Source organism: Talpa europaea (assembly GCF_964194135.1).
Source record: "Talpa europaea genome assembly, chromosome: 11".
Lineage (NCBI taxonomy): Eukaryota > Metazoa > Chordata > Mammalia > Eulipotyphla > Talpidae > Talpa > Talpa europaea.
The window spans coordinates 73,514,748-73,535,996 of record NC_140078.1 but is presented as its reverse complement, the minus strand read 5'-3'; the positions used below and the strand labels follow the sequence as shown (position 1 = coordinate 73,535,996).

The 21,249-nt window shown below is 42.4% G+C and overlaps 1 protein-coding gene across 1 annotated transcript in view; it reads left to right on the top strand.

The window, feature by feature from the left end:
• LARS2 (leucyl-tRNA synthetase 2, mitochondrial) overlaps window positions 1-21,249 on the top strand; it is a gene marked incomplete at both ends in the record, with an annotated part of 122,291 nt that overhangs the window by 19,469 nt on the left and 81,573 nt on the right. The gene's annotated exons all lie outside the window — the stretch shown is intronic.

Sequence of the window (21,249 nt, the reverse complement as noted above, 5' to 3'; positions counted from 1 at the left end):
CAGTTGAACAAGCCCTAATTATTGTTATTTTTTTTGGTAGCTTCTTTAGTTAGGAGCACAGGCTGAGTCAAATTCTAATTGCACCACCAATGCCTTTTCAGCACTGACTTGCAAGGTCATCGGTATTTCATTTGGTGGAGGTGTGAAAAAGTCCTGGAGCCTGGGCCAAGTTGTTCTGAGCTCCCAGTAGGGAGTCGCTGATAGAGAATGAAATGTAGTCTGGGGAGAGAGAATTGAGATATCTAAGAGCCTTTTAGAGATGAGATTTTGGATTTCTTGAGAGCAAAGATGAATTTATTAAACTTCTAGGAAGATAATGAGCATAGTCCTCACAGGAATATCAACTATAAATGCTTAAGAAATAAGTGGATTATTTTCCTGATTATTGTAAATTAGGAAATACAAATACAGAAATATAAATACAGAAAATACAATATAAATACAGAAAATATAAATGCGAACATAAATCAGTGTGGCTAATTTAACATCTTGGCATGGTTGCTGCTTTTTATTCTAGTATTATAAAACATCTAACAATGAACTACATCTATGTAGTTTATTATTGCAAAGTTGAATTCATAATGCATGTTTCTTGTTTTGCTTTTTTTTATTTACAACTCATGAATATTTTCCCATTTTATCTAATATTCTTTGAAAAAGTAACTTTTTAAAAAGCTGTATTATTTTCCATTTATGAATGTATCATAACATATATTTTTTTAAAGATTTATTTATTTATGCATACAAGAGCTGGGGTATAGGCCAGAGATGCAGGGGGTGAGAGGATTCACCAGAGACAGAGCCGGGAACAGAACAGGCAGACTAACTGAAATACACTGCTGAGGGGAGCAGCTGGCGAGGCAGTAGAGGTCTGCTGTGCCATGTGGGTTTCTCTCAGGCCAGCCAGGAATCGAACTCGTGCTGCAGAGGCTGTGGATTGTTTCATAATGCGGTGCTTAACCCCTTGCGCCACCAGGGAGGCCTATCATAACATATTTAGTCTATCCTTTATTATTATACATGTGGGTATATCTTAATGTTTCTTCAGTATAAATACAGGTTCTCAGTCCCTCCTCTGTAAATCTGAAGTCCAGAAAACTCTAAAAACTGAAAGTTTTTCATGACTCATTTAATTGCAGAACCTGACCTGAAATGAGGTTTAGCTCATTTTGGATGAATATATTAATATATTTTACTATAGGAATAGTAATATAATTGATTACTGGGTACTCCCCCAGATCTAGTTGGGTAAATATACTATTATCTTTTAATACCCAGAAGATCTTAATTCCAAAGCTCATTTGACTACAAGCATTTCAGTAAGACATATTTGAACCAGCAGTATAGTGTACAGGTAAATATCATCATTGCTGCTACCACTGTCCAATAGTTGCTGAATGCTTGCTGTAGACCAGATACCCCTAATTATCCTTTTGGACCCATAGAAAGCTCTAAAAGATAGGTACTTATTGACTTCATTTTATTGCTCATCACCCAAGTGGCAGGGCTGGGCTCATCCTCTGGACAATTTGACTGCTCTGCTTACCCCCTCCCCTCGAGGCAGAAATCTCAGTACACATATCTTATTTCCTTTACATGCATTCTCAAAAAGCCATGAACAAATTTAAGTTCTAAAGTACTTAAGATTAAAGAACACTTAAAAGTATAATGTGGCTTATATACTTAATGGTGTAAAGGCTGTATAGTCATACTCCTAAGATATTATTTTTTTATGTACCTCTTAGTTATTAGTGAAAATGAGTTTGTTTAATGATTGTTTGAATGGGGTGTAGGTGTTTGAATGATCAAGTCATGTCTTTTGCCCATTTAAGTAAAGGTATTTATCCTTAATGATTCTGTTTTGTTACATATATTTTTCCTCCGTTAGTTGTTTGATTTGCATTTTGTTTATAGGGGGATGATTATTATTAGCACACAACCATGTACTTGGAAAGACTTTCTTTGAATTAGATAAATATATATTTTTTTATCTTTTCTTGTTTAATTTTTACATTTAACTCAAGTAGAATTATTATAGTATATGATGTAAGGAATTACTATTTTTTCTAAAAGCCAATTGTTTCTGTTAAACAGACCTTTCTGCCTCGATTTGAAAGGTTAGCTTTATTGAAACCATGTTCTTAATACCATTATTATACTCTGAGTTATAGTTGTGTTCACTTGATCCATTTATTCTAATGCCATTAGTAAACTATTTAATTATACTTGCTCAATAATTGGTTGTAATAACTGGTAACAGAAACTTCCTCTCATTGTCTGATACAGACAGTGCCACCACTATTGTCTTGTGTTTCTGTTTCTTTAAATATGTTTTGTCCATTTTTATATAACTTTTATACTTTATTTGTGGAATTTGTTTGGTGCCTCACTTGTAGATGCAATTAACTTAAAAATTTTAAAAATGGGCATGCATCTGGGGGAAACTTCTTAGAGTCTCTATAATAGGAAGTGTAAGCTATTTGATTTCTTTTCATAACTAGTATTTATTTTTTAGTATTTATTTTTCTAATTAGACTTTTTAAAGTATAGTTTTAGGTTTCTTTTAATGGTTTCTTGCATTTTGGATTTTGCTTTTTTTTTTCCTCTAGTGATTTAAAAAAAAAAAATCAATTCTATTATTTATTCTGCCAAAAGATAACTTGAAGGCATCAGTATCAACATTAAAGAGAAAAAACAACAGTATATATCTGTCACTCCCCATGTGAGATAAGGAAATTAGCAGGCACTTCCCACTTTCTAAACCTATTTTTTCTAAGATTTCCTTTTTTTGTATATCCTGGGTTTTTATGGTCCAATTTATTATGGGTAATTTTTCTGATCATGCTTCATTTCTTAAACATTTTGTTGTATTTGCTTCCAGTTTTTAAGTTATTTTCATACAATTTTTAAAATAATGCTCTTTAGCTATTTTCAGTGCTCATCCGTAGACCTTTTAGTGCATGACTGTCCATTTAAATATTTTTGATATGTGGCATTTTTCAAAGTTTGACTTTAACCCTTGCTTTGGATCTTCTGACATCACCCATTATTTTCATAAATGAGACTGACTTTCTGTTGCTTCCATCTAGGAACAGCAACTCATTAGAACATGGAATTCTTTTTTCTTTCAAATTGCTGTAGATCTTCTTCTATTGTCTTTTAAAAAATAATAATAATTATAGAGCTTTCCTGTCCTTCTGTGCCTATGCAGGCACCTCTCTTTTTCTTTCCCCTTTTCCTAACAAACCTGTCTTTTTACAGTGTAAATAAATAAATAAAATAATTATAGATCCGCAGGAAGTTGCTAAGGTAGTTTACATAGATCCTTTATGTACCATTCACGAAGCTTTCCCCAGTGATAACATTATATCGAGTACATTATAATATCAAAACCAGGAAATTGACACTGGTTTAGTACTATTAACTAGAGTACAAATCTTTTTTCAGATTTACCCATTTTTTCATGCAATCTCTCTGTGTACGTAGTAAGTAGTAGTAATTCTGTACAATTTCATCACATGTATAATTTATGTAACCACCATCACCTGACCCAGCATGGTCTCTGTACACACAGTGATATCTTTGCTCCCATTTTGATGCTTCTTGGATTCTTTCTCTCACCACCTTTACCATTTGAAACTTCCCCCACAAGGTCAGCATCCATCCTTTCACTTTAGTGTTTCCTGGTGCTCAGGGACCTCTGTCTCCCACGGTTGCAGTTTGATAAGACTTTCTCCAGAACTCTGATGATCACTGTACCCTGGTCACTCCCCTCCTTTGTTTTCACCAACTCATTCATGATTTTTGTCTCTTTGTTCTTCTCTGCCTTCTGGAAGAACTTCTCATATTTGCTTTCCACATCACTGATTCAATTTCTGTTGAATCGAAGTTCCTTTGTCTGGTTTCTAATGCAGATGTTAATTTCGCTATTGTATTTTTAGATTCACTATTATTTTGCCTTATCTCATTCAGTTCCTATTTTCTTGTTCATAACTCTTAACCAGCTGCTTTTTTTCTTTCTTATTTTTGCTGTATTATCTCATCTCCACAGACCATCTATATTCAGTAGTTTTCTTGGGGCTACAAGGATATGCTTTTGAAAATTATTTTTGCTTCCTGTCATAAATCTTTCAGATGAGTTTGGAATGCAGTATTTTTCTTGTTTGTTTTGGAATCCCTTTGTAGGCACTACGTTTCCTGAGTGAGGTGCACAAGTATATCAACCTAGAGACTCAGCAGCTTGGGGAGTGCAGTGCAAACTCCATCATAGTTTCCACATCATGTATTTCTGCCTGAGTGTGGGGATTCCAATGCTCCTGGCATTTCGTTGGTCTGATCTTTACCTGGGTAGGAGCTGGGGCATCACAGGCTCCCTCCTACCCTCCCCTTGGCTGCTTGACTTGGGGAGCCACCATAGCCAGGGGTGCCTACTCTGGCGTTTACATCTGCTCGCTGTCACCTTTGTGCCTTGCCCTTCTGTAGAGGAGATACCGGAGCCCCACTCTCAGGAACCCAGCTTGGTCTCAAGAGGGGAAGCACTCTTTGGCTTCTACGCCTTTTCTTCAGTCTCGTCCCATCTGCCAAAATTCCTTTATATTTCTGGCATGTTGTTGGAACCTTCTGTTGTTTCCAGTTTTGGTGCCAACCCCCGGACCCCATCGCTATATTCTGTTGTTCATTTTCGTGGGAGTAATAGAAACAAGTTGAGATCCCTGTGTTCTCAATGCCCTCATGCTCAGAGGTCCACCAGTGCTTTTTGATTAAACCTTTATAATCGATTTGCTCATATGGGGTAGCAAAGTGAGAGGTAGAGGAATCATTTATTTTATCGACTAGGCAAATCTGCGCCCTTGGCAAGTAACATTCCCAAAGTCTCAGAAAAGCTGGATCATTCAGCAGATGGCTAAACTGACAATTAACAGAATATTTTAAAAAGAAGATGGCTCAAAATGTTATCTTCCTCCCCACATGGGGAAAACTAACTTTAAAACCTGGGTCTTAGCTTCATTTTCCTACCTCTCTCTGGCTGGGAATCCCTTCAGGAACGGTTCAGCTCTTGAGCTGTATTCTCATCTTTCTTACATAAAAGCTTTAATTCTCTGGATTAAAAAAATGCATACTTTTCTGGAGAGCCGAAATGATAATCACATGATGTCTTTTAGCGCAGTGATGTTTCACTTTTTCCAATGTTATTCCCATAACAGCTTGTATCATCTTGAGAAACAGGAACGTAAGAAACCAAAAGCTGAATTTGAATAGCTGAACATCTACTGAGGGAGGAGCGAAAGAGAAATAAAATTCCAAGCTAGTGAGGGGGGAGTGCTCACTCTATGGAATGAGGAAAAGGGTAGACTGCATCCTACTCCCCTGGGCGCAGTATAATGGCCCACGAGGTCCGTGCAGTGAAGGACAGGCTTAGCTTCTGGGTCTTTGGCATGGCCCTGAGGCAGGCGTGGCCCTGACTTGCATTTCTCTGTCTTATCAGTGCGCTTGTGCCTGAGCTGATTCTGGATCAGGCCTTGGCTGTGAATCTTGAAGTAGACGATGGGGTGTGATTTTTATTAGGAATTATCTTGATAACTGTCTGGGAGCAATTCCTATGAGTTTGCTTCAAAATCAAGCAGGTTTACAAAGAGGGAAACAGTCCAAACCAGATAGGATTCAAATTAATGCCTGTGGAAACTGCTGGAGGAGAGCTGTGTTGTTTTTATTATTATTATTATTATCATCATCGTTATTATTTTCATTGTGATTATTGCTGCTGAGCAGTTCCCAAACCCTCATATTCCAATGTAAAATCAAAACAAATGGAAACATGTTCCAAGACTGGGCATAATTGACGTTTGGATCAACTCAGCCTTTTTTATTCTCCCTTAGTAGAGTAATCAAGAGTTGACTCTTTGCTGAGTGTCTTTACCATGGAGATCTTTGGAATTTTTATTTACACTCATTTTCACTGGGCTTTAAATCCCTGTGGTGATTTCCTCCTTGTGCTTCTACATTTAGTCTTCTGAACATGATGGTGCCCGGTAGTAAGATTGAGGGCTTTGCCATTGTTGGGTCAGGGAAATACAGAAATTACTGCCCTCTAACAGTCATCCAGTGAAATAAATTCAAAATGTGCCCTTGTGTCTTCCCCAAGGCCACGTGGACTGAGGGCTGGGGATGTGGTAATCTTAGAGCACCGCCTCCGCACTCCCTAGCCACCCTTTATCAGAAATTTTATGGGACAGTCCTCCGATGCTTTTGTGTTCCTCCAGGTTTTGTCCATCCCTGCAACAGCGCCTTCATGCAGTCACGGGGCTCTCCTGGGGCTGTGGCATCCCCACCGCCTCACGGTCCTCTGCTTCTGTCCTCACATCTCTCTTCCCTTTTTCCTTCCTCTCGCCATTCCCTGCTCGAGCTCATCCCTTTCCCTCTACTCGCCTGCTTTTTTCTTCTTTCTTGTTGTCTTCTTTCTCATCTTCTTTTTTGCGGGGTAATATTTTATTATGGAATGTTTCTAACTTGTACTAAATAAATGAGAATAGAATAAAATAGGGAGGCCTTTCCCCCTCCCCCTGCCCCAAACACTCATTGTCCAGCTTCAACAGTTGCCAGTCTTATTTCCTCTATACCCCGCTGCTGGAATTATTTTGCAGCAAGCCCTAGACATTGTATATCTTCTTCTAGAAAGAGTTCAGTATGTGATAGTCAAAAGATGAGGGCTTGCTCTTACTTCCTTCCCTTCCCTTCCTTCTTCACAATCCCATCATCACACGTAAAATGATTAAAGACAACGCCACCAGACATTTTGCATATTGCCCTCGTTGTCTTGTAAGTATTTTTTGCGCCATGGGTCTGTTTATCCCAAACCAGTAAGCCCTTTAGACCATGAAAACTGTCATGAGTTTCTTTTCAAATTTGTCTCCGATTTGTACATTTGCAAAGTGAAAATTATTATTGCTTCAAGGCCCTTACCTCCTTGACATTTGATTTACATAAAAGACTAAACATTTAATAAGGAGGCTGATGACCCTTCTTTTTAGAAATGATGGCTCCAGAATAATCAAAAGATACATATTTATTTTAAAAGAATTTAAAGAATAGCATAAAACAGAACGTGGGGGCAAGTGAATGTCTGAAAACAAGGTTGGGAAGATTTCAGTTGTGAGAGCTTGGCGCAGGGTTGCCTTGGTAACATGTAACAGGCATTCAAAGTATTTGACTCTTTGAGTCTTCTTTCCAGTCCTTACAGAGGTGAAGTTTGTCTGGCTGATCTCTGGCTCTGGGTTACCTGTTCACCATCAGAGGTTTTCCTTTGGTTGGACGGGAAAAGGCTGTGCCTTTGTTATAGCTGAAATGGGTTGCCAGCTTATTTCTTAGCTCTTGCCTCCTTGTAGGAAGGCTGGTGCTGACACATAAAGGTCACGGTGCAGGACTGCAGCCATCGGGGGACTGGGAATCACATCTCATCACAAACACATATTGCACTGACCTCATAGGGGTCTGCACCAGCTCAGTGTCTAGCAGTTGAGGTGAGCTACCTCAGCCGGCATAGATTCTTGCTCTGTTCAGCCCTAACTGAAGAAAGAAGTCTCTTGGGGCTCCTCAGTAAATGTGGCAATTCAAGGAAGTAATTTGTTTATCCAAAGTCCCTCTGGTGGTTTTGCGTACCATCAGGGCAACCTGATCAAGGATGCACAGTGGCCAATGGGAATAACTCTCCCCCATTTCATGCTTGTTAAGTGCTCTTACAAGGCAGGATCTTGGACTTTCATCTCAGAAAGCAGGTGTAGGTGTTGGGTCTGGCCATTAACACGGGTGTGCATGATCTATTGTCTCTCTGAGCCTCTGCTTCTCTCCAAGGGGATGCTTCTGTGGTTATTGAAGAGATTGACTCGCTCTTTAAATGCCCCAGGAAATAAGAGCACAAACCTTTTCTCTCCTTGGCCACAGCAGGCCTCTGGGTCAGTCTTGTGCATCAACCTGGTACGACCTTTGATAGGATGGAGGCCTGAGGTTTTACAGACATGATGGGCTTTAAGTGTGTTAGGAGGCAATATCTAAAAGGTCTTTAAGATGAAGTTTTTACTCCATGAAGCTAATAAAGATTATTTATTTGTGTACTTATACCAAGGGTTCTCAAACTTCAGCAGCTTCAGAATCACCAAGAGGATTTATTAAATCACAGATTTTGGGGCTCCCCTTCTAGAGTCTTTAATTCAATAGGTTTATGGTTTTGTTTCACTCTTCAGAAAGAAAGGCTCTTAGGAATGATCATGCTCCCAAATCTTATTAAACAAGAATCAAAATACAGGTCTGCCATCAATTACTTCTCACATAAGGTAAGGCATAAATGGATAATTTTAAAAAACAGGCAATGTTTTGGCAAGTATAATAACAGTTTTTATGACTTCTTTCATTGTGAAATATCAGCTGTGTATACACTAGAGCATAAAGCATGAGTATATATAGCTCAATAAATTATTATACAGCCATCACTTCAGTTAAGGGAGGAAATTTCGTCAGCAACCAGAAACTCTCCCTCCTCCAGTCAGAACTCCATCTCTCCCCACTACAAACCAGTGGAGGCCTGATGCAGCCTTGTGCTCTTAATTCCTCAGGCATCTAAAGTGTGAGCCAACTCTTCAGTAACCACAGTAACATCCCCTTTGAGAGAAATGGAGGCCCAGAAGGGCAACAGATCATGTCTACCTTGTGTTAATTGCCAGACCCCAAAACCAACACCCGGTCTCTAGATGAGAGTCCAGGAACCTCCACTATTCTGATATTTGTTTATCATTATTGCCTTGTTTTTAATAATTTTACCACTTAGCTATGTTTTTAAAAGTTACAGAAATTGAACCACATAGTATGTGTTCTTTTATGTCTAGCTTCCTTAACACAACATATTTTTCTCCATTTGATTATAATTTTTTTCCCCAGACATTTGGAAAGGTTGAGGAAATAGTGCAATGAGCATTCCTTTGCCTTCCACCTCAATTCAACACTTGTTGACATTTTATTATAGTTGCTTCACATCTTGCAGGCATGGTGGCTCTGTTCCCCTAGGTACTTTCATATTCCTGTCCAAGGACTTCAGACAACCTCCTCCAGAACCACAGTACCATTTTGATAGCTCAGAAAATTACAGTAATTCTATAATATTATCTAATGTCCCAACCATATATGACTTTTCTAGTTGTCCTCCAAATGTCTTTTATATGTTTTTATCCTTCTACTGCTGCTACCATAAATTCACACAAACTTAGCATCTTAAAACAACACAAATTTATTATGCCACAGTTTCAGCTGGTCAGATATTTGGGTAGGCTCTGCAGGTCCTCTACTTAGGGTCTTACAAGGTCAAAATCAAGATATTGACAGGACTGTGTTCCTGACTGAGTGCTTTGGGAACAAGTCCTCTCCGTACCTCACTTGATGTTGGCTGAACCCAGTTCCTTGGTGGTTGGACTTGGCAGGCAGTCAGCTAGAGGTCACAGTCCTCGAGCCGCCCATGTCCTTCTGTGTGTCTCACCTTGCTCCCTCCAGCGACACCCCTGTCCTGTTTCCAGTCCCTGTCTTCCCCTTCTGCTACAGCTCTCTGACTCCAGCCAAGGTGACAGCACTGCCTTTACTTGCCCCTGGGATTACATGGGCTCTCTGGATAATTTAGGGTAGTCTCCCAAGTTCATGTGAGGACAGTGAGATGGTGGTCACCTGCGAGCCAGCAAGAGAACTCTCACTAGAACCTGACCTCACACTCCGCCTCCAGAACATGAGAACATTGACGTTTATTGTTTAAGCCACCCAGTCTGTGGTGTGGCAGCCTGCACAGACTAAATCAATGATTCTGATTTTTGAAGAGTTTAGATTAGTGGTTTTATACAACGACTTACAGTTTGGATTGGTAACTGGATGCTTCTTCAGGTTCCACTTGCTATGGCTGCGTAAGTACCAGCGTTTATTGTGTTCACGTTACTGTGATCTGGGCAGAGTTTGACAAGGACGGCTGATTTCTGGGCCATTCGGCACAATCTGGGACAGCTGGAGGACTGGGCTGGTGCCATCTGAACGGCTTGCTCCCTCACCTGTCTCATAGACTCCAACCAAGGTGACTAGTGGGGGCCTGGATCTGCTGGGGCTCCTCAGGTATCATTCCCAGTGCTCTTCAGGGGAACCAGAGGTCCCCTGACCTGTTGACTTAAGCCTCCCAAAGTGTGTGTCCCGAGAGAAAGAACAAGGCAGAAGCTATATATTCTAGCTTTAGAAGTTACTCAGTGTCCCACACTCCTCTACAGTCATAGGTCTGGCCATGTGCCAGGTAGAGGACATCAGCACTACCTCTCTGTGGAGGGAAGAATGTCAGTGTAAAGCACGTCAGTGTCACGTTATAGCAAAAGCTTATGAGCTTAGATATTTTGGCACAGCTGTCTTTGGAAAATATAATCTGCCACAAAATCTTTAACTTGTTCTGTTATTCCCTATATTAATTGTATAAGTGGCATGTTAGGTCTAGAGCTTGGTTAGATTTTTTTTTTTTTAGTTGTTAGATTTAGAATACTTTTTCCCAAATTTAATCCTGGGTGATAGGTTCTTCCTAGTACACTGATACCTAGAGAGACATATGTTAAATTGTCTCACTGTGGGTGGTGCTAAATGTGATTGGTAGCTTAAGGTGGTGATCGCTTGATCTCTCTGTTGTAATGTCAGATTTTCCCCTTGTATAATTTGTTAGTAATTTGTAGGATAGCACTTTGATACCATATGAATATTTTAATTTCCAAACAACCTTTCAGCTGGGGGTGTAGATTCTCACCTGACTCAGTTATAAAGAGTTTGTAAATTGACCGACAGCCTATGGTGAGTAGTACTGAGAGCAGGTGTGGGGGAACATGCCACAGCAAAAGAGCAGCCTGAGGCTATGGGTCACTTCCGATGAGGGATGTTCTGTATTATGCTGAAAGTTCTCGAGATGGTGTTTTTTCTGGAGTTTCACACTTGGGTTTCACTTATCTTTCTTATGAGAGAAATTCACTGAAGAAACATCTAATCACTTTGAAGGATGAACCATTCCAGGATGACAGTTATTCATAGCATCTAATAGCCCTAAATTAACTTTTCAAATAACCTTTCAAAGTTTCTGTCAAAACATATCCCTTGTTTGAGGAATTCTATGGAGACATGAATTTCAGGTGAGCCTCAGAAAATATCAAACTTGTTTTCTGCTGCTAAGGCCCCGGAAGAGCTGACAGAAACTGGCAGATAGTCCAAGGACAGTCCAACCAGACAAATTTGCAGAAAGGAAGGATTGAGAAAAAGAGATGGGGAAGGACTTGTTGGTGACCATCTCTGGAGAACTGGATGAAATCACTGCGGGAGAGAGAACAGATGGCCCAGGATGTCCTAGATTTACAGTCAAGAGGCAGAAGCCAAGAAAAACTTCTAGGATTAAAAGAGAATTAGCAACAGTGTCACTGAAACCAGGGAGAGAGTGAGTTTCCACAAAGCGGGATTTTCTGTAGCCACAGGAAGAGAGAGAAATGGGGCCAATAAAGCCACCGATGACCAAGTTGACCATTAAGAACAAGCTTTGGCGCAAATTGCATGAGTTTATCTTTTTTGATTGCTGAGTAATATTCCATTGTATATATGTACCAGATCTTCTTGATCCAGTCATCTATTTTTGGGCATTTGGGTTGTTTCCATAGCTTAGCTATTGTAAATAGTGCTGCTATAAACATAGGGGTGCAGGTGCCCGTTTGAATTGATGTTTCTGTGTCCTTTGGGTAAATACCTAGGAGTGGAATTGCTGGATCATGGATGGAGCTGGAAGGGATCATGCTCAGTGAAATAAGCCAGAAAGAAAAAGAAAAATACCAGATGGTCTCAGTCATAGCAGGAATTTAGAAAACCTAAATAAGGGACCAGGAAAAAGACTAATTATAATAAAGTAAAAATCAAAATCAAGCAACTGTAAACCAGAAACACACTGGGGGCAGGAGGAGGAGGGAGTAGGATCAAAACAAGGGGGGTGAGAATTGTGTGGGGACTATAACCAAGATGAAAATGCATACATTGTGCAAAAATGAAAAATGATGTAAAAAATACATAAAATTAAAAAAATTAAAAATAAGAGAATCACAAAAAGAAAGAAAGAAAGAAAGAAAAAAACAAGCTTTGGGTGAGAACATTCTAGAAAGATAATGGAGTAGAAGACCCCAGGAATCTGTCTTCCCATCTAGACAACAACAGTTGTCTATACTTTTTTTTCCAAATTTCTAGTTTTATTTCTTTGTCTCTGTCACATAGGAATCTTTCAAGCTGTGACAAGTTTCTACTACTTATTGCTTATGAAGCTTGCAGGCAGCAGAACAGCTCATTTTGGGCACTGCTGTCACTGTTTTGCCTCCGTTCAATTGACGAATTGATATTTTCTCTTCCTCTGGATGTGTGCCCATGTCTAACAAATAGCCTTCATATTATTCTGGAAATGTAGTGAACACATCTCTCAAAAATATCTTTCAGAAGACTGTGCGGTTGATCTGAGATGTTCAAGTATGTTGCAGATGAAACTAATGTTCTTTTCCTTCCAGAAAAATGAAGCAACAATGGACAGCTGGTTTGGCTCGGATAATTGAAATGCTGGCATTTACCCAAGTAGACCAATAACAAATCACAAGTCAAGCCCATTAATCTCATCCGTGGTTTAATGGAGGGTTTTTGGTTCCCAGTTGCCTAGTTAGAAGAGCTGTCTGTACAGTTAGTCCGCCTTGATGAAACTCCTGTCAGCTGGCAAAGGAACAATTACCAAATTAAACAAATTGCTGTGCCTTGTCTGATTATGGGTAGTTCACAGAATCCTGTGTAGTTTGTAGTAGGAGGCAGCTCTTAGGTTATCATTAAAATGACAATGCTTAAGAAATATTGGTCAAGAAAATAGCAAGAAGACAAGCTTACCGATCAAATGGATTTGATTTGAGTTCAGAAAGACTGTGAGTTGCCTTTAAAACTGCAAAGACCACGATTTCCCCTCCTTTAATACTCATTCTCTAAATTGGCTTCAAGAGTACATGGAACATGAACCTTTTAAGTTACTTGAGAATTTAGCTGTAGCCTTAGATTTGCACAATCTATAAAAGCAGTCTCGTATTTGTTGTTTTCAGTTTCCATTAAATGCTTGTTTTCGGTCTAAAGTTAGTTCTGAGAGGAAGGAATTTGATTCCATAAAAATAAATGTGTAGAAAAATGTTCGCTTCATAATTATTACCCTGCTATTAACACCTGTTCTGAACGCTGCAAAAAAGGAGAAAACAAGGGAAGACAAAGGAGGCCAGAAGCTGCAGCTTGACGAAAACAGGCCATCACAGAGAGCTGAAGGGGAGTGAAAGGAGAGGACCCGGAGGAAGTAGTGAGGCTGAGGAGGCCTAGGTGGGCAGTGGGAGTCCTGGGGACTGACAGTTCAGGGGCGGAGAAGAGGTGGCCCTGTGCTGTGGCAAAGAGCTGCTGGGAAAGATGCAGATGAGACAGAATAAAGCAGAATATGGGGAGGTGGGAGAGCTGGGTCTAGGGTCCAGAATGCCTGTGTGCATTAAAGGGGATCACGGATTGCCTCCCTTTTCTCTCAGAGACAAATGGAGATGAATGGGATCTGAGTGGAAATGATAATTCAGAGAATGCTTTAGAATGCTTTGAAAAGGTCCACTATAGATGGCCTCAGTAGTCCCAGCAATGGAGGAGAGGTCGTCTCCAGGCCGCCTGACTCAGTGCTGTTGGGTCGTTGCTCCTCAGCACATGTCTGGAACGACTCAACGTGTGAGGGAACAAGCCGCCCTGGCTTGGATGGAAAGAACCCTTCTTTCTGTTCTCCACACCTCCATTTTCTCTCTATCTCTCTAACTGATTGGTGAGGCTCCTAGGATAAGGGACAGGGTTGTAAACCCTTCCTGCATATCTTCTCCTCAGTGGATTTAATGGAGGGAAGCACAAAATTCTGAACCCACATTATACCAGAGAATAGTGAGACTTATGTCAAGTGGGTCACTTTTTTAAAAGTCATTTGTTTTTGATGGTGTGGAAATGTTAACAGAGGTAAACCTGGTTCTTTTTTGATTTGGTTTTTCTTCTTGTTCTCGGGGCTCTTTGGGCAGTGACTGAGGGCAGTGCTCCTCATGTGAACCCAATTTGACACATTTAGAATGAATAAGCCAGATGGTGGGTCCAAGAACAGATATTCTGCTTTTTAGGAAGCCTGTTGAATTTAAGAAAATTAGCAGGGGCTCTGGTCAAGTCTTTTACTTGCTTTTTAAATATAGTGACACTTCACCATCTGAATTTTGATGTCCTTGTTGCTTTCATGAAAATTTATTGAGGTCTTGCAATGCCCAAGACAGAAACCACACCCTTTGCAGTCTGATCTTGAGAGTGACGTCCCTTCACTTGCTGTATTCTGCACTCACAGGGAGGGGGTTACATAAGGGCTCGAATACCAAGAGGCAGGTGTTGTTGAGGGCCAGCTTATACACAGCCAGCCATAGCTAATGAGGAAGCGGAGGCTCAGATACTATCAAGCTACTTACTCAGTATCCCACAACCCCCAGGGAGGGCCTGAGCCTGACCCCCTGACTCCCCAGCCCTGCTGCCTCACTTTTGCTCATTACCCTTGGCAGGGGTGGCACCTGGCTCTTTCCACTCTTATAACAGCCGTGGGAAAGGTGGGTAGGTTCTGTTCTCATTCTGCCATGCAGGAGCTGGCAGCTCTGGGTGGCCTTTTCCTTTCTCCCCGAGGTGCAGTGTCCTCTGTGTAAAGCACGGCAGCGCCTGCAGCGCAGCACCCCTGTGAGGGTTGAGGTGGGGTCAGGGGAGAGCAGTTTTGGGACTCGGGCTGTGTAGCAGCGTGTCTGGTTCTTTGCTAATTGGCACTCAGAGCCAGCGAGGGTGCTCTGAGCATCTGCCCCTATCTCTGTGTTCCCTCCTGCCTGGGATCCTGTAGCAGCATCTCAGGGAGGAACTAACCATCTCTCCATTTCCTCTTCCCCGGAAGCCCTAGCAAAAGCCAGGCCACTCTTGGCTCTTTGCAGCTTGTCCTTCAAAAACCAGTTCTCTGGGAGGAGAAACAAGCTGTCAGGAAGTCTGGCATTTTCAGCAGCTGATCACTGAGCATAAGTCATCACCGCATCAAGTTTCTGTGTTTGTTGCCATGAAGGTTCTGTCGGGATTGTCAGGATAAAGAGCCTGTGCTGAGCCAGCCTGAGGCGCATGGGGAGGATTTGAATTCCATGCAGGCTTAGGTACTAGGGACCCTGTTAGAAATATCATGTGCTCTAAACTGTGCTCTTAGCTCCTGTTGGAGGCCAATTCCTTAGAGTTCTGTGAAGAAACAGGGCAGGACGGGACCCCGTCTCATGCCTTATCTGGGAGGGATATGTATTTGGGAAGAACCTCTTTGTGATGTTTCTCAACCCTGACTGCACATAAAATTTCAGGGGGTAGAAGGCTGGGTGAGAGTCTTGCATAGGAAGCTTTGAAAGCTCCATGCCAAGATGCAACCAAGTCTGAGTGCCAGTGCATCTCCGAGGGCTGAGTGAGGGGTGTCTGCCTGCGTCCTCTCCCTCTTCCTCCTGCCAGCGTGGCAGGTGCACAGAGCCGTGGACTGGAACCCTAAGTTTACATCACCAGAAGGAGCAGCTGCCAGACTGGGTGTGTCTTTCTTTCTAAGCTGCACACTGGGAACCCTGTGGCAGGTTTTCCCGGTGAGCTGCGCTCAGCTCTCAGAACCCCTCCCCTTAAGAATAGAGCACTGGGGGAGGAATAAAAGGCAAGGCCATTATGTACTTTTCCTTTTGATCTGTTGCAGTAAAGAGCAGCTGGCAAAAGTGCACATTACAAAAGATAAGTTTTTTTAAAAAGGTATGAGTCCCACTCTCCTATTTCCGGGATTCATTGTTTTGGAGGCAGGAGGTTTACCGTGACACTGGGGAGGTGGTGGTGAGGCCTTGTTGCTGGAAACCGTGACGCGTGGTGCCTGCTCACTTTTCTTACTGTGTTTATTTGCCAATGTACTGAGCCTTCGAGTGGCTGGTTGATAAACATGTTGCTTCAGGTTTTGCTTGTTTTTGTTTTGCTAAGTCCTGACAGCTAACCTAAATATTGTGAGGTTACAGTGCAAATTAAGTGCACAGGATGTGAGTGATGTTTTCTGGCCTGTGAACTGGGACCAACCACTGTCAGAGATGTGCTGAGCCCACGAAGCAAAGACCCAACTCAGTCCTGCTGGAGCAGAAGTGGGGAGGGCGCAGGGGGGCGGGGGAGTCCCCTAGCTGGCCGTCCTGTGGTCAGTTGCCACCAGAGGTGACTGGGAGCCACCTGTGTGCATGTCTCCCTCCGGGTCATAAACACCACATATTCTTGGTGAGAAAGTCAGTATTTGGTGAGGGATAGTGCTAGTAAGTTATTCTGACCCAGTCCTATCCTGTCCCTTCCCTGCCCTCCCCCCCCCCATCCTAGCAGCTTACTAAAGGCACCTCAGAGTAGTATAATAGGGAAACCAGCCTCATTCCTCCCTTAACACACCCTGAGTCACGTCATCATGGAACCGTTGCTCCCGCCTGTGTGCCCAGTATCTGCTTTATAGACACGGTTGTGGTTTTCCTCACAAAGCCTGTATCAGATGGTCTTCGTTGGCCCTGTCTTTTCGAGATGGACACTCAGCTGTGGCACAGAGTTCATGATAATGCAAAGACTTGAACCCAAGACAGATGGCTCCAGAGCAGACGGCCTTACCTTTAGCTCGCTCTCCCAGACTCTCCCTAGAGCCAGGCTGTCTGCCCGAGGAGACCTCAGTGAGGCAACCCAGAAGGTGACTGATGGCCATGATTCTTCCTTCAAAGACCAAGTGCTGTTTTCTATCAGGGACCCCAGAGTAGGCCACTGTGGCTCAGCCTCCTGGGTTTCGCGCTGCAGAATCACTGGCACAAGAGCTCCTAAAGGGGCTGGCTGAGTCATTAATCTGGGCACTGAGGTGTGGGTGGTGGGTCTCACAGGAAGTTTTGAGCCTCACTTGGGTTCTGAGAGAGCCCACCTTCTGTGTCGGGCTCTGGGATTGGCTGTGAATGTGCAAATTATTCTTAATGCTGCAATCCAGATATTGTGGACCGTACAGTTGCAGCACGGAAGGATGGTCCTCATTGAAATCCCAGATGGGTAAATTTGGTCTCTCGGCAGCCAGATCACAGTTTCCAGAACTTTGGGCGTATAAATGTTGACACTTTCCTATAGACCTGTGTGACAGACAGCTGAATTGCAGCTGTTTTTAGAGCTATAGCTTTCAACCCTACTTTTTGTTTTAAAACAAGAGTGCATCACCTGGGCATGGGTGCATTTGGAAAGCAGGACAGAGGAGAGCTGGGGAATGAGAAGGACTTGGGGGACTCTGTGAATATCCTGCCTTTAACTTTTCTGGTAGGGCTTCCCTGGTGGCGTAGAGGTTAAGTCTAAGTGCTATCACTGTTACAGCCTAAGTTCGAGCCCCAGCTAGGGAGCTAACCCACATATGGCACAGCAGACCTCTCCTGTCTCATCAGCTGCATCCCTCAGCAGTGTATTTCAGTCAGTCTGCCTGTTCTGCTCCCTACTCTGTCTCTAGTGGATCCTCTCACCACCCCCATCCCTGCACCTCTGACCTATACCCCAGTTCTTCTACACAAAAATAAAAAAAAATTTAAAAAAAACAAGTTAAAAAAAATCTTCTCTGGTAGTCTCACTAAGAAGTCTTCCCAAGTTAGTGGTATCCCACAGCTTGTGGGCAGATGTGGGTAATAGACCACACACACAGACCTAGGGCTCACCCTTGGGGTCACAAGCAGTGGTGGGCCTGGACATTTGAGTGCTGTGGGCCAGATTCCATTGGGTAATCTTTAAACACTTTCACAGGGGTGGAGGGTGGGGTAAACTCTTCTATCAAGAAAAACTGGATGCCTCTCTTACTTCAAAATGGGGTATTTATTAAATGGATTTATTATGGGAAATTCTCCAAATCAGACAACTACTTGAGGGCATATTAAATTGTTTAAATTTTAGATAGTAAAATCAATCACTCATCTCCAGTGAACAGCATTCTGCATGCATAACAGAATTCTGGGGTTGCATCTGCCCACACCCCCACTTGACAGGTCTCCCTTTGGATGGACTCAGAGTTGGCAGGAGGACTAGTGGACAGCATTGCTGTGTGCCCCACTCATCAGAGATGGGCCCATACCAACTGGAGAAGGACACGGAAGTTAACTCACTTGTGCTTCCACATTTCCCAGTGACATGTTACCCTTTTTTATGGGTAAAACTCTCTGACCACCTGTCAGAGAGTTGCTTTGCTCACTCTCCCTTGTTATAGTCCCAAACTAGAAAGATTGAGACCCTCAGAGCAAGGTGTCTCCCGTTGACACTGTTGGCACTTGTGTTAGATAATTTTTTGTTCTAGGAACTGTCTTACACGTTGTAGGATTCTCAGCAGCATCCCAGGCTTCTATGACTAGATGCCAGTCCAGCCCCTGCCCCCACCACCAGCACAGCTCTGACGGACAAAATGTCTCCAGACATTACCAGATGTCCCTGGGGAGCAGTTTTTCCCATTGAGAATCCCTGCTTTGGGAAAAGGAAGGACTATTAACACCTTTGTGGGTGCTGAAATCTCTAAAGACCCTTGCTACTGGGCTGAGTTTTGAATATTTAGTTACCAGGGAAAAGGGGGGTCTTGGTTTCTAGCCAGTTATTCAAGTTAAGACTTTTAAGCATTTTAATTTCAGAGAGATACTTTTTTTTTTTAAGAAGGTACTTTTTTTTTTTTTAAGATTTATTTTTATTTATTTACTTATTTATACAAGCACTGAGTACAGTCAGAAGCACGGGAGGGTGAGAGAATTCACCAGAGCCAGAGCGGGGAGCAGAGCAGGCAGAAGGGCCGAAGTACACTGCTGAGGGGAGCAGCGGGCGGCAGGAGAGGTCTGCGCGCCACGTGGGACCCTCCTCCGGTGGCCGGGAACAGCCGGGGATCAAACCAGCGCTGCAGAGGCTGCGGGCAGCCCCGCAACCCAGCGCTCAACCGCTGTGCCACCGGGGAGGCCCCAGAGAGATACTTTTGATGACTTTTACCGAAATGTGGCGTTAGAAGACTAGAAAGAACCACTTTTGTTGGCTTATTATTGTTGTTGATGTCATTGTTATTATTTAATCAGCAAATCAAGGAGATTCCAGAAGGGTTCTATGACTTTTTTAAGGAAATGTATTTCTGAGCAGGGTCTATCCCCTGCCATGCTTGTGGTTCTTGTGAGACTAGACTCCTGTGGAGCCTGCAAGAGCTGGACATTTCTGCACAGAGTGGACAGTATGGTAGGTCCTGTCCGGGCCTGTGAGGCAGAGGGAAATGCAGGACAAGAGGACAGTTCCTGTCCTCATGCACTCCCAGCCTCTTCTGCGCTGGTGACTCAAGCACTTCAGCGCGAGGAGCAGTACAAGTCGAGTGAGGCAAACATGCATTGAAATAAAACTACCAAAATTGGAATAACCTGGGTCCTGGAGCAGTGGTTTTCAAGCTGTCCACTCTTAGCAGCTGATGTTACCATTTCTTTAGACAGCGTGTACAGAAATCAATATAGAGAAGGCAGGACAGACCCAAGTTGGAAATCAGGGTCAAAGAAAGGGGTCTGCAATCCTCATCCCACCTCACCGCTCCTCAGAATGCACTTGTCATTACATGTCTGATGGAAAGTAGGCTAGTGCTTGGTGGGATCAATATCTCCTTCCCCCTCCCCACCATGATTGTGGATCTATCATCTTTTTTCTGTTTTAAGTATAAATGATTTTCAAAGTCATGAACCTTGATGAAGATATAGTGGTGTTTCTTTGCTGTGTGGTTTTATTCTCAATTTATGGAGGCAGATTTAGGGCAGAGAAAACACTGACCCAAATGCACATACATGTATATTTATTAGTAGTGCTCTGATATAAAAAATACAAGAAAAATAGAGGAAAGAGAACTTCCATCTTCTATATTTAATAATTATCACCATATGTTATTTTTGCTTCAGATATTTCTTTTTTTTTTTAAGATTTATTTTTATTTATGCATGCATGCAAGACCTAGGGTATAGGCCAGAGGGGCAGGGGTTAGAGGATTCATCAGAGACAGAGTGGGGAGCAGAACAGGTGGATCTACTGAAATACACTGCTGAGGGGCACAGCTGACAGGAGACAGGAGAGGTCTGCTGTGCCATATGTGGGTTAGCTCCCTGGCCGAGAATTGAACTCAGGCTTCAGTGGCTGCTATATCTTGACAGTGCTGAGACTTTAACCTCCTGCACCACCAGGGAGGCCCAACTACAGATATTTCTTTAAATCTCTGCTTGATAAGAATGAAAAAAAAAAAATGCCCACAATAACAAGGTTTGGGAATCTTTTTTGCCGCATTCCCATTCCCGTTCCCTGTCCTGATTCATCTTGTGGACCACAGTGTAATTCGTGTGTGGTCTATGGAATCTATATGAGGGATACAAATTTGACTCAGTGTGCAGACATTCTTGTATTTATTTAGTTTATTCTTCACAGAACAATAATTTTGGTGTGTCTCAATGTGACTGGATCTGAACATACAATGATAAAACAAAACAGACCAACCATATTTTCTGCTCCTAGGTTTTGTTAAAAATGGAAGTTCTGGTTTTTTTTAAAATAAATTTTATTTTTGTATTCCCCATACAATTACAACCCCCTTATTTTGACCCCAATCCCTCCCCTCCCAGCCCCCCACCCACCATAGAGTGTCTCTGGTTCATAGTTTTTTGTTGATTTTGATTTTCACTTTCTTATAGTTATTCTTTTTCCCGGTCCCTTATTTAAGTTTTCTAGATTCCTGCTATGAGTGAGACCATCTGGTATTTTTCTTTTTCTTTCTGGCTTATTTCACTGAGCATGATCCCTTCCAGCACCATCCATGTTGCTGCAAATGGCATGTGTTTATCTTTTTTGAATGCTGAGTAATATTCCATGGTGTATTTGTACCACATCTTCTTGCTCCAGTCATCTATTTTTGGGCATTTGGGTTGTTTCCAAAGCTTAGCTATTGTAAACAGTGCTGCTATAAACATAGGGGTGCAGGTGCTCTTTGGAATTGATGTTTCTGTGTCCTTTGGGTAAATACCTAGGAGTGGAATTGCTGGATCATATGGAAGCTCTATGTTTAGTAGGTCAAGAAATCTCCACACAGCTCTCCAGAGT